The 14,228-nt window shown below is 41.4% G+C and overlaps 1 pseudogene; it reads right to left on the bottom strand.

Moving 5' to 3' along the window:
• The window catches only part of LOC135530297 (DNA translocase FtsK-like), an 18,135-nt pseudogene extending 8,184 nt beyond the window's left edge, over positions 1-9,951 (bottom strand).
• Between the last annotated feature and the right edge of the window lie 4,277 nt (positions 9,952-14,228).

Here is a 14,228-nt window from a genome sequence, read left to right as displayed (position 1 = left end):
TTTACATGTTTCATACCCTTACAATTATTTCAATTTTCATACAGTATATAGCCGTACTCTATCATCGCACCCATAATACATGCAATACTAATTATGCCACTTGTTTACATTACTCAAGTCTATGTATATATTGTTGAGCAGCCATCTACTGTATCTGCCTATGCCGCTTCTTGCACAATACTTCATTTCATATATCTTTATGCATACATTTTCATTCCTTTACATCTGTGTGTATAGGTGTTGCACAGAATTGTTAGGTTATTACTGTTGATTAATAGTAATTGCCGAAATAGAAGCACAAGCATTTGCTACACTGATATCATCTGCTAATCTATGATATGTGACAGTCAACATTTGATTTGACTAATAGATGTTACACTGTACCTATTTGAGACACTTCCATTTGCTTCACCAGATACTAGTGCAGCTTGAAAAAACCTCACAAAGCTTGAAAAAATCCCATTGAAATTATTGAAAACCACAAGAAAAACCCTATTTCATTCACATTGAAAATCAATAGTTTCAATAGAATAGAATACAATATAATATACAGTTTAGAATGGAATGGAACAGAATAGTTCAGAATATAAATAGAATAGAATAGTTTAGAATAGAATATAATAGTTCAGAATAGAATGCTTAGAAAATAATAATATAGTTTAGAATAGAAGAAAGCCTACATTTACATTTGTCATTTAAAAGCAGACGCTTCTATTCAGAGATTTTACTCTATAAATTCGGTTTAATTACCTTCGAGTATCCAGTGAAACAGCTAATTTACAATAGTGCATCTAAATATTTAAATAGTGAGAAGGATTATTTATCTCATTCTAGGTGTTTCCTGAAGAGGTGGCTCGCGCTCCTGGAAGGCGGTGATTGACGCTGTTCCTTGTACATGCTGGGAGTTTGTTCCACCACAAAATTGCTATTTGGTCATACTGTAGGTTGTTAGTGCCAGACGTGGATTTAACGCAGTGCCCTGTTTGCGCGGGTCAACAGAGTTCGGAGGTACGCGGCGGCCGCTTCACAGCTCAGAGGCAGCAAGTTTAGAATAGAATATACGGTCTGTTCACTGACGTTGTTGCCAAACTGATGGGCCGAACTTACTCGAGTAACCAATAGTCTCCACGAATATTAAAGATTTTCGTTTCGTCAGTTTAAGATCTGTATAGATCTTGCCGTTCGTTCGCTTTACGACTATCTCCTTCTAAAGGTCGCCCCATAGCGGTGTACGTGAGCGGTGCAGCAGTCAGCGGCATTCGCATCTCCAGCAGCAGGAGTGCATCACTAAAGACCCGGCCGTATCATCGCCCGCGGACGTGGCGCCCCATGTGGCTGCATTGGCTCAGCACACCGAGGGACACGCTGCAAACTGACTCGCTCCAGTTGGTCAAAGGTTCACAAATGTACCAGTAACAGTTACTCTGTTGGCAGACATATCAGGCAGCTTTTTCAGCCAGCCGGTGAATCGTGTTATTAGCTACTTTCATGGATATACAAAAGAACTATCAACAGAGTGGTAAAACTAATAAAGCGAGTCAGCGAGTCTTTTCAGCTTCAGTTTGAAGTGAGCCAGTTAGCTGTGTCGCTGCTCGTTCTGACGATGAGACACTACTTTATGCTAGGCAAACATGTCTTTAGCTCATTGGATGTCGCATGCATGCATCTAATATATCATTTGAAAATAGCTTAAACAGTCGTAGCTTGGCTGCACTGTTTACGATCGCAAGTTGCCGTGAAGTTACAACTAGTAAGCAAGGAGCTAAGAACGCTGCCAGCCAGTATGGCACGAACATTGAGACGAATTTATTCTGCACCGAATTGGTAGAACGAACGATTGCTGGAGGTTTCGGCACCGAATTAGTAGGAACGGCGATCGTCACAGTAGAACGGTCTACTCAAAAGTTTTAAAGTTTGTAGCAACGCAGATTTGTAAATTTCTGATTCATATCTGTGCTCGATGAAAGCCAGCATGAATGTAAATTCCTTTTCAAAATAATAATTTTTAATGAAATAGTCAATATTTGAATATGTTACAATCCGTTGTATAAAGTACTGAGCTGGTATTTAATGTTTTTGCCAGGTTGTTGTTGCTTTTGTCAGTAGATGGTCTCATTGCGCTTTTTGTCCCTGTAAGTTTTCTGATCCTCATTATATCTTCTGATTACTTAAATTTCTGTTCTTCGTTTCTGTTTCGTGCTTGTATACATATTCTGCTCTAGTGCTTCTGTGTGTTTGAAAATGAGCTCAAGAAGTTTCCAGTATTCTGTTTTTGTTTGTTTTAGTGAGTTTCTTTTTAGTTTTTTTTGTGTTTTGTCATCATCTTTTGATTTGCTATTTTTTATTTTAGGAGTTTTCTTTATTGTACACCGCCTTAGTACTGTCTTCATCTTCCGGTTCTGCCAAGCTCTGCAAATTGTCGGTTATATGACTGGATGGCATCTGCGGCCTGAATCAGTCCTGACAGTATTTGAGGATATAAAGCTGCAATATCAAGATCTTTCAAACATCGCTTTCTGGCATTATCACTTAAATATAACTAATACACAAAGCCTAGACCGGCATCTCTGCCAGATAGCATTACAGAAATAAGTGTAATTCTATCAAATGACTTGATCTGCATTGCTGCAGGGCTGCGTACGATAATGGGCATTCAGAGAGAGGAGAGCGATGAATGAGTCATAGTAGTTGTCTGTCTTCTGCGCGTGCGTGTTAAATCGTACCCCATTCGCAACAACAGGCGTAACAGTGACATCCATGTCCAACAACAAGATAAGATTTCTTGAGGTTGAGGTTACTGAGGTAATGAGGTTATTATGCCGGGTTATTGAGGTATTAGTTATTGAGGCAATGAGGTTATTATGCGCAAGGGGCTGGTTGAGGTACGAGGTTGGAGGGGATTTAGGTTGTTACGGAGGTAATGAGGTTTACAGGCGCAAGTGGGACAGGTTGCTATTGAGGGCTAAGGTTAGCAGGTGCAGTAATGTTAGTGGGGTTATTGATGTATTTGGTTACAGAGGTTGTTGATACGAAGGCAGAGTTGGCTGAGGCATTTAGGTTTGAGGTACAAGGTTATTAGGTCAGTGTAAGTTGTTGATATGCCAAGGTTATTATGTTGTTAAGTAGTTATAAGTTATTGAGTAATTTAGGTTATGAGTGTAGTTATTGATGCAATGAGGTTATCATAGTTATTGAGGCATTGTATTGAGGCATGAGGTTGAGGTTCATTGAGGTATTCCAGGTATATTAAGGTGCAGGTTAGTTAAGAGTTGAGGGCGTTTGGTGCTATTACTTGGTGATTGTATGGTTATTGAGGAATTTTCTGCCATTCAAATTTCTTTGGCTTTGAAGCCTTGGCAAATTTCTGAATGATGTTCAGTAACAGTAAATGGAAAAACATCGCAAAGGAGTTGTAGATAGAGTAGATAATGGACTATCTAATTTAAATAGACGGTTAGAATGTAGAAAATGGAACTATCTATTCCTAAATCCAGATATTCCATTATCTACATTATTTATATCTAATTTAACAAGACACCACTTCCAAAATAAAGCTAGACATTCGTGAAAAAAATGCAAATTCCAATAAACTATGAATTAGGCAGTGCTGATAGTCAGTACGTGCATAAAATTTTGGCTAAAAATCCTAACTATTTTCTTCAGCTCCATGGTAGAATGTAAATTGATAAATTGCAGGCGTTGGCGTAAGCTTTCAAACTGAAATTACATGAAGTATGCAAAACCGCAAGAAATGGCTTAAAAATGCAAAATACATCACCAAGATTGCGGGGCATCTAACAGTATTCGTTTAACACTGTTGCCACTTCTTTGATCTGAAAAAACTCTCTGATGGTATATATTAATGAATGGAAGTTTACATACTTTGGTTGGACATTAAACGAACGTTAAATCACCCACAATAATTTCTGCCAACAAACTATGTTTTACAAAAGTCGATAATATCACTTGCTGCATTATACGGCACAACAATTTCAACAATTGCTGTTCACTTATAATTAATTGCATCAATAATTTCCAGCGGGTCAGAAGCTTTTTCATTGTTCATTCAAGTTGACTGCAGCAAAACAACCCAGAAGATGCTTCTGAGGAAATTGCGTACAAAACTAGTCTATAATTAATAGTAAAACGAAAGCCCAATATCGACATACCTGAAAGCCACAGCAAGGAAAGAAGCCACGCTCCAAACCACCATAAAAGTCAATAATATTTGCTTGCCACGCAGCCATAGACAAAGATCATACTTTTTGAAAATGTCCCGGTCTGATGAAACAAAAATAACTGTTTGCCATAATGACTATAGCGTTGTTTGAAGTGAGGGAGGTTGCCGAAGAACAATATCCCACCGCGAGCGCATGGGGTAGCATCATGTTGTAGTGGCGCTTTGCTGCAGTGAGGGACTGGTGCACTTCACAATAGATGACATGATGAGAACGACAATTCATGCGAATATATTGGAGCTGTTTCATTCAAGAGACACATTGGTCACGAAATGTCAGGTCTCCAAATCGGACAATGACCACAAGAACATACGGTTGCGGTAGCAAAATTTGGCCTACATCAACAAAGTCAAGGTATTGGAGCGGACTTCACAGCTCCCGAATCCTCGGCCCCTGCGTGTGCAAGTACGGAGTGACTACAAACCTGACCAGTTACACCAGCTCTTCAGGAATGCGGGCCGTACTCACACTACTTACAGGAAAGCTTGGTGGTGCTGCTGCCTGCAGTGCTTTGACTCCAGTTGAAATGGTTCTGCATGCTAGCTCAGCCAATTATTGAGTGTACTGTCTGACTCCACTGGGGAATGTGATGAAATAAATAAAAAGCTGAAATAAATCATTCTTTCTTACTATATTTCCACATTTCACGTTCTGGGCCATGGGTGATTCACGCCCTTGGTCTTAGTGTTTGTTCATTTATTTGGTTACAGTGGGTGATTGTCTTGCCCTGTGTTTGTTGTCACAGATAGGCCGTTTGTGTTTCAAGTTACGCTTGTTTTTGCATTGCTCATGTTTATTCGTTCATTAAACATGCATGAAAATTGGCCATTACCGCATTGTCCTGCTGCTACCTTCTTCGCCAGAGAGGAGTTAGAAGAAAACCGCACAATTATTGGGTAGGCTCTATAGAGCACATAATGGTCACTCACCGACCTCGACAGGAATTCTTAATCCGGGGATTAAATGCTAGGGAATTGTGATAAACTGAGTTTTAAATGCATTTCTGTCTAAGGTGTAAACTTCAACTTCACTGTAGGCGGGGGTAAAGTATTCAGGCAACTGACATGACAGTAAAGATATGTGGTGAGTCTCTGAATGTCTGTGCAGGGCTGGTTCTGCAGATGTCCTGCCGCATTACCACTTTCCATAGCCCTTGCAGTTGCTCCTGTTAGCGGTGATGTAGCCAGTCATGCAGCTCTAGAATTTTTCCATTTTCTACTTTTTTTAGAATTTTCACAACCGTGAGACCATGTGTAAATGAACACTCAAGGATGTAAACACAGAGGAATTCCCGGACCATTTGGCTCACAGCCTCTGCCGATGTGGATGGGGCGCAGCCGCTCTCCATTTCCTGTAGACCACGACAGATCCTGTCCAAGCTCACAAATTCACGCAAAAAGAAATTGACTCAACTACGCTCTCAAAAATGCAAAATGCCGAAAAGCCAAACGCCGGGCAGCTTGTTGACTTAATCTCCAATTCTTGAAGGTTGGGGTTGTTCGTGATATTCAATCCGAAAGCGCATAACACGAAAAGGTTACAGGGTGGGCCAAGGTGACGGAATACCTGCGCCAAGGCATTGGCTGCAACAAAAAGGTTGCTGATCAATCTTCTCGCAGCTCCTGAAGCCTCTGAACAAGGCAGTTAATCCCACTGTGTTCTCCTAGCGCCATCATTGGAAACTGAATCTAGTTCTTAACTGCTCTCGGTAGGCAGTCATTGTAAATAAGAATTTAATATTTTCACCGATTCTGCTCCAGTTAAATAAAAGGTAAAATAAAAAGATTTGGGAGAGCCTAAAACAAAATACTAAAAAATAATCTTTAGATTCACCATTTAACCCAGCACTGGAGCGGCAGATGCCCCGCCTATTCAGCCACTTCAGAAAAAATGAAATCTACTTGAAGGTAACAGTTCATTTCTGCCTCTTAGTGGCCGGTTTATTGGGCTATCATCTTCGCCACGCGCCAGACAACGATGTGACATCGAATAATGAATTGTTTCGCCTTTAGGATGCCGGCGGAAGAGTGTCAGCCGTCCCCGGCACAGACTGCCAGGTCTCTGACCTCCTCGCTAAAGCCGCCTCATCATTGCGATCAACCCACCATCGCTAGATGTCAGCAAAATTGTTGACGGGTTAAGAGTTGCGGCCACGCAGTCGCGGGTCAGGAGAGGAGGGATACCCCCGCAGACACGCAGCAGATGTGTTGCTGCCTACTCATCAGCTTCGCGCCAAAATTCAGTGCTGCGGGATGCTCAGCACAGAATTTCGCTGTAGCCGACAGCTGGAGTGTATCAACGGTGCGAATGCTGTTGCAGTCAACAACATTACATAGTATTTGTTCGTGAGGAAAGGGCAGCGTGAGCAATAAATACACCGAGCTCTCCAGATCTGCTGGGGCTTATGCAATTGTGGTAAACTGGCTGGGATGATGCTGTTGATGTGAGCCATGATTACAGTTAATTACGTCTACAGATACAGAGCTGCTTGTCAGTCAGATTGTGTTATTTTAGCGTTCTACAGGGACTATGGTGGTCTGTTTGAAATATGTTGGTATTACCGTGTGTGTGTGTGTGTGTGTGTGTGTGTGTGTGTGTGTGTGTGTGTGTGTGTGTGTGTGTGTGTGTGTTCATGACATGGTGACATACAGATTAGTTAGCAGGCAGGATTAATACATCAGTTTAATCTGTTATTCTACTGAATCCCCAGGCCATTGTATCTGTTTATTGTAAGAATAATAGCGAAAGTTGTAATACCATAAAAACAGCGGTTAGTTTCATATTGACGTCAGAAAGATTTTCAGTTTACCGTTTCCCAACGAACATGACTCCAGACGCATCTGCATCTACCCGCGATCGATGCCCAGAGACGCACTGCGAGATCCAGATCATCTGCACGACATTCCACGATCACTCCACCCAGAACACCTTACCTGCGATCATCTTACCCAGGAGACGATCCAGATCATTCCACCTGCATCATCCTTAATCTGCATCACCTAATCTGCGAACAGACCTGCGGCTCCACTCCAGACACGACCAGAAAGAGATCCGTTTATCCGCATCACCTTAACGCATCGCACCCAGACACTCACCTGCGACGATCCAGACACGACCTGCGACACCTAATTCGCCGCGGCCGCACCCACATGGCATCTCCTTCCAGCTCATCACTCATCTGCAAGAAATATTCAGCTGTTTCGAAATCATTTTCCTCCCTCCTCTCTCTCTCTCCTCTCTCTCCCTCCTCCCTCCCTCCTCCTCCTCCCCTCCTTCCAGTGTTACCTATACTATCTCCCCGCTACTTTCCCACCACTTTCTCCCTCCGCCAGCTTTCCACTTCTCCTGGCTCTTCCCTACCTGTCTGGCTTCCAGCCTCCTCTTCTTCCGCCTACCTTCCTCACATTCCCCTCCCTCCCAATTTCTCCTCCTTCGCCACCTACTTCTCCGGTCTACCTGTCTGCTCACCTCCCTCCATCCTCCCTGCCCATCCCTTGCCTCCTCCCCTCTCCTCCCTACCATCCCTCCTTCCTCAGCTAATTCACCTCCCTCCTCCCTCCCCACTCCATCCAGCCTCCTCCTCCTTCCGTTCTCCATCTCCCTCCCCTTCCTCCGCCACTACCTCCTCCTCCTCATTCCTCCTCCCCACCCTCTCCCGCCCATCTGGCTCATCTCTCCACCCCACCCTCCCCCTCCCCACCCTCCTCCTTCACTCATCCCACCTCCCCACCCAGCCCAACGGCTCCGCCACCTTGGCTCCACTACACTATCTACTCCTACTGCTTCTTCTTCCTGCCCACTCCTCCTCCCTCCTGTCTCCTCCCGTCTCCCACCTATCCAACGCCCACATTACGGGCATGTGCAGGAACCCGCAGACCGGCATTCCGCCCACTCGCAAACACACTGTCTCTCTGATTCACCTCTCTACTAGCAATAACAGAAGTGGCTTCAGTTCAACAGCAGTATAAAGCCAGTAATAGCAGTCTGTTTTAAAGGAATGGGAGGGTTTTCCTACGATGAAATGCGCAGGTTTGGCTCGTGTTGAAAGTATAGCATCACGAAGAATTCTAAATAAATCTTAGAAATAAAGTAGCTAGCTTTCCCAGTCATTCCAGTGTCAAGACATGACAGACCGTGTGAAGAAATTCTCACCTTTTTCACTCACATCATTACTCATCACCTTTCCTCCTTCCTCCTCCTCGCTTCCTTCCTCACTTCTCGCATCTTCTCACTTCTCTTCTTCACCTTCACTACTTCTCACGCTCTTCTCAGTCTTCATTCACTGCTTCTTCTTCTTCTCACTCTCTTCCTTCAATTTCAGCCATTTTCTTCATTTCAATTTCTTCTCTCACATCTCAACTTCTTCCTTCGCTTCACCCCATCTCTCATCCTTCGTTCTCAATGTTGGTACACACGCCTCTTCACTCGTTATTACATCTCGCTCACTGGCTCTAAAAATGCAGCATTAGCGGCTTGCAGAGTCTTCCATTGACTTGCACAGTATCACTTCTGATTTCACATTTGCCGTACTCGTAAGATATTTCCACATTGACTCTGCATTCCTTGCATCCATGCCAGTTGTTATGTTATTTGTTTGATAGCTCTCTTCTTTAGATAATTTTCTTGAAATCGTTTTCCAATTAATTTATGTTCGAAGACTGCTGGCTGACAGTCGGAATACTGATTTTGCTCATGTGTTCAGGAATTTCCACACAAAATCTCTCTTGTTAGTCGTCAATGTGGTCAGTATTTGCCACTCGTTTAGGTCAGTCTATAAATGCCAGAGCTGCCCACCAATCTTGTGTTAATTCCAACAAGTAATCTAAGCACAATTCCAAAACTACTACTCCATAAACACAAGCGGGTATGACAAGAATATGCACATATATTAGTTTGATAAGCAGAACTTCGGGGCGGTATCCAGCATGCATAATATAGATAAGTACGGAGCATGTGCGCAGCACATATGACATGAAAGGTGTAAATAAAGCGGCATAATTAAAGGGCTATGATATATGCATTACATAAAGATGCGGCAGATGATATAGAGCAATAGCATATTAGCATAAATATTACGAGACGAATAATGTAGGTACACGGGCGCCTGGCGATCGATCAGCATTTTTCGTTAACGCCATTTTTGTGACAGATCTCAATTGCATGTCGACTTATGTTTTGATGGCAGAAAATTCGCCTAAAATCTTTCGCTTGCTCACGATTATGTGGAAGTTACCTGATGTTTAGCCGGAAAGGCATATTTATCGCTTTTTGTGTTCTATAACGGTATCTTCATGGAATTTGTGAAAACGGCATCGATCTTTGAACACCACATCGGGTCTTACCGAGATTTACCGTCAGACCAGGGTTCGACCGAATCTGCAGCAGAAGTTCCAGTTGCCGCAGCCTCCTTGGCAGACAGAAGCACCAGATCATCAGAAAACAGCAGACATTTGACTCAGGTTCTGGGCAGGGGTGAGGCCAGGTGCCGCAGCACTCTTCAGCGCGCCTGACAATTGCCAGATATTATACATACAGCGCCGAGTTGAAGCTGCGGGGCGCACCCATCCCGTTCACTGCTGTGCCGAAAAGAAATGCGTTTCAGCTGGCCTTAAACCGCTTACGTGCAGTGGGCAATAGCGGCAGGATTGCTGTCACTTCCGCAGGCAGGTGTTTGTCTCATGCCGATATTCCTGCGTTCTGTCCGCTCTGGCATTTAGAGCGCCACAGACAGGTATATGTCCAGCCTGAAATGATTGATTTCCACCTCCAGGGCCGGAGAAGCTGTCTCATTAAAATACGGGGATATTTTCCAGCGGGGGGATAGGCACATTTTCCGCCAGATTACCCTTTGAATTTCACAAATGCAGAATGTTCCTATTTTGATTAATTTAATGGAGTGAGTTAGGTCTGCTCTATACCAAATTAGCTTACCCCCGAGTCCCTTCCCCGCAGCCACACCCGGTAGCCTGCGGACGACTACCAGCCTTCGCCCGAAGGCGGGCCAGTACCGTCACCAGGTTGCCTTACACCTGGTAGTTTCAGGACTGGGACTACAGCTCTCTGTAAGGTAGGTGGCACCAGTGGGTCCATCCTCTATCCTGATGCTCTCTGTAGAATGACACTGTCTGCATTTCCAATTTATTTAATGAAGTTCAGGTCGTTTCTTGAAGGCAGATGATCTTCATGCAATGATAGCCCCAGATGAGTAGTGAAGGCTTTGGGTGTTTCATAGCAATCTGGCTGCCGTTGGTCTGTGACAGTACGCGGAAGCAGAGACAGCAGAGTAGAAAGAGCCTGCAAGACGCCTAATAAAGTGGTTTGGGCTGGTGTAAGAGTGGTTGTCTCTGTTGGCCTGCTCTCTGGGCGCATGCGTGAATTCTTGTTGAGGCCTGTTTCCGCAGTGGCAATGCGGAAGGAAAAAGAGTGCCGACTGAGTGCTTTGCCCAAATGCAAGTGCGAGCATGTGGTTGACTTGGGGATGCTGATTGTTTGGGCTATGGTGCTGTGCAGGTCTGATGGAAGGTTCACTGCATATCTTCTATGTAGGTCTCTTCTCTCTTCTCTCTCTCTCTCTCTCTCTCTCCTTCCTCTCTCTCTCCTCTCTTCTCTCTCTCTCTCTCTCTCCTCTCTCTCTCTCTCTCTCTCTCTCTGTCTCTCTCTCTCTCTCTCTCTCTCTCTCCGATTTATGGTGAAACATATTGTTCATCCTCGGCGACTACATTCAATGGCCCAGTTTGGCCTTCTTACATGCTATAACATCATGTCTAGTTTGTCCCTCTACATACTATATCAATTCATTTAGGTCTGCTTCTACTTACATGCTATAATAATCATGGCCCTACCTCTTACATGCTATAACATAATGGTCTAGTTACCCTCTTACATGCTATAATCATCATTTAGTCTAGTTTATTCCACATACTAACACTTCATGGTTCCAGTTTAACCTTCTACTTTCTCGTCATCCTCTACATGTTGGCACACTCATGGTTCCAGTTTAACCTCTTAACATGTCTAGCTTGCACCTTCTTACATGTGCTATATCATAATTACGGCTCCAGTTTGACCTCTTACATACTATATCATCCTCTACATACTATACTCACTCATTGCTCCAGTTTAACCTCTACATACTCATAACATTACGGTTCCAGTTTAACCTCTACATTATAACACCATGTCTAGTTTGGCCTCCACATACTAATATCTACATACTATATCAATTACGGTCTAGTTTACCCCTCTACATATTATAACACTCTATTTTAATCTAGTTTACACCCTCTTTACATACTATAATCACCATGGTCTAGTTTACCCCTACATGCTGGTAACACCATGGTCTATTTAATCCTCTACATATTTCATAATCACCATGGTCTAGTTTTACCCTTCTACATACTATAACACCATTTGGTCTAGTTTTAACTTACATACATAACAATTACGGTGTCCCGTGTTTAATCCTCCATACTATATCACCATTTAATCTAGTTCTCCACATACTATAACACCATGGTCTAGTGTTTCTACCCACATATTATAACACATATCTAGGCAATCCCTCTACATACTATAACACCACGGTCTAGTTTTTAAATCTTCTGTATTGTTGTTACCATGGTCTAGTTTAAACTCTACATACTATAATACATATGTAATCTATCTCTGGTTTGTTGTAAGAAATACCATAGTCTAGTTTATCCTTCTCTACATGCTATATCACTATGGTCTAGTTTTAACCTTCTACATGTTATGCACACCATGATCTAGTTTACATATATAACACCATGGTTAGTTTTACCTCATATCACCATGGTCTAGTTTTAACCTTCTACATTATGGGTCATCATGGTCTAGTTTGCACCTTCTGGTCAATTACGGTCTAGTTTAACTCATTATTACTATAACACTACGGTCTAGTTTAACCTTCTTACATTGTTATAACATCATGGTCTAGTTTACCCTCTACATACTATAACACCATTGTCTAAAGTTTCTAACTTTCTACATATTATAATACTTGATGTATCTAAAGTTTTAATCCTCTACATACTATACACTATTGTTCAGTTTTACCTCTTTACATACTATAACACCATGGTCTAGTTTAAATTTACATACTATAACACCATGGTCTAGTTTCACCTCTACATTACTATAATTACTCATGGTCTAGTTTGTATTTACATACTATAACACCATGGTCTAGGTTTTAACCTCTACATACTATAACACCATGGTCTAGTTTAACCTCTACATACTATAACACTATGTCTAGTTTTAACTCTACATATGCTCACATTCCCCATAATCTAGTTGATCCCTTCATTGCTATTGTATCACCATATCTAGTTTAACCTTCTGTATTATTACTATAACACCATGGTCTAGTTTAATCCCCATTACTATAACAATTTACGGTCTAGTTTTAACCTCTACATAATTATAACAACACCATGAAACCAGAACTTACATAAAGTTATAACACTACGGTCTAGTTTACCTCTACATAATTATAACACTCATAACGTTTACCATCTACATACTATAACACTACGGTCTAGTTTTAACTCTACATACTATAACACTACGGTCTAGTTTAACCTCTACATTACTATAATACTCATTTTAACATTTGCTACTATAATCACCATATGGTCTAAAGTTTTAATCCTCTATATTATATCATTCATGTCTAGTTTAACCTCTAAGACAATTACGGTATCTAGTTTAATCCTCTACATTATTATAACACCATGGTCTAGTTTAATTCCTCTACAATACACATGGTCTAGTTTAACTTACATATATATAAATTAATTACGGTCTAGTTTACCTCTACATACTATAATACCATGCCCCATATTACTATAACACCATGGTCTAGTTTAACCTCTACATACTATAAATCACTCACGGTCTAAAGTTTAATCATCCACATACTATAATCAATTACGGTCTAGTTTACCTTCATTATACTATACCATGGTCTGTTTCTAATCCTCTACATATTATATCACCATGGTCTAGTTTAACCTCTACATACTATATCACTCATGGTCTAGTTTGGCCTTCTACACAATTATAACACCATGGTCTAGCTTCTAACCTCTACATACTATATCAATTACGGTTCCAGTCTAACCTTCCACATGCTATAACACCATGGGTCTAAAGCTTAACCTCTACATACTATAACACTATATCAGTTTCTATTTACATATTATAACAATATTATTTTTAGTCTAAATTTTAACTCTACATACTATAACATACCACGGTCCTAGTTTACCCTCTACATATGCTATAACAATTGTCTAGTTTAACCTCTACATATTGGCGGACATTGTCTAGTTTGGCCCCCTACATACTATAACACAATTACGGTGTCTAAAGTTTAATCCTCTACATACTATATCACTCAAGCTAGTTTACCTCTTACACTACACACCATGGTCTAAGTCCTCTACATGCTATATCACATGGTGTCTAGTTTAACTTCTTACATGTTATATTAATTCATGGTCTAGTTTAATCCCTTCTGCATTGGCATCATTCATGGTCTAGTTTGGCCTACATACTATAATCACTCATGGTCTAGTTTGGCCTCTTACATACTATAATTATTGTCTAAAAGTTTACTAATATACTATTTACATGCTATAATCACAATTACGGTTCCAGTTTACCACTATAAATACTACGGTGTCTAGTTTAATCCTCTACATACTATAAACACTTACGGTGTCTAGTTTGACCCCTACATACTATAAGACACATGGTATCTAGTTTTAACTACTATAACACCATGGTCTAGTTTGTCTTCTCTACATACTATACCACCATGCTTTAACTTACATACTATAACACATGGTTCCTGTTTAACCTCCACATACTATATCACCATGGTCTAGTTTTAACTTACATATTATAATATCAATCATTTTGTCTAGTTCTAACCTCTACATTTCATAACACCATGGTCTA

Source organism: Oncorhynchus masou, chromosome 5 (genome assembly GCF_036934945.1).
Source record: "Oncorhynchus masou masou isolate Uvic2021 chromosome 5, UVic_Omas_1.1, whole genome shotgun sequence".
NCBI lineage: Eukaryota > Metazoa > Chordata > Actinopteri > Salmoniformes > Salmonidae > Oncorhynchus > Oncorhynchus masou.
This window is presented reverse-complemented; position numbering and strand designations above follow the sequence as displayed.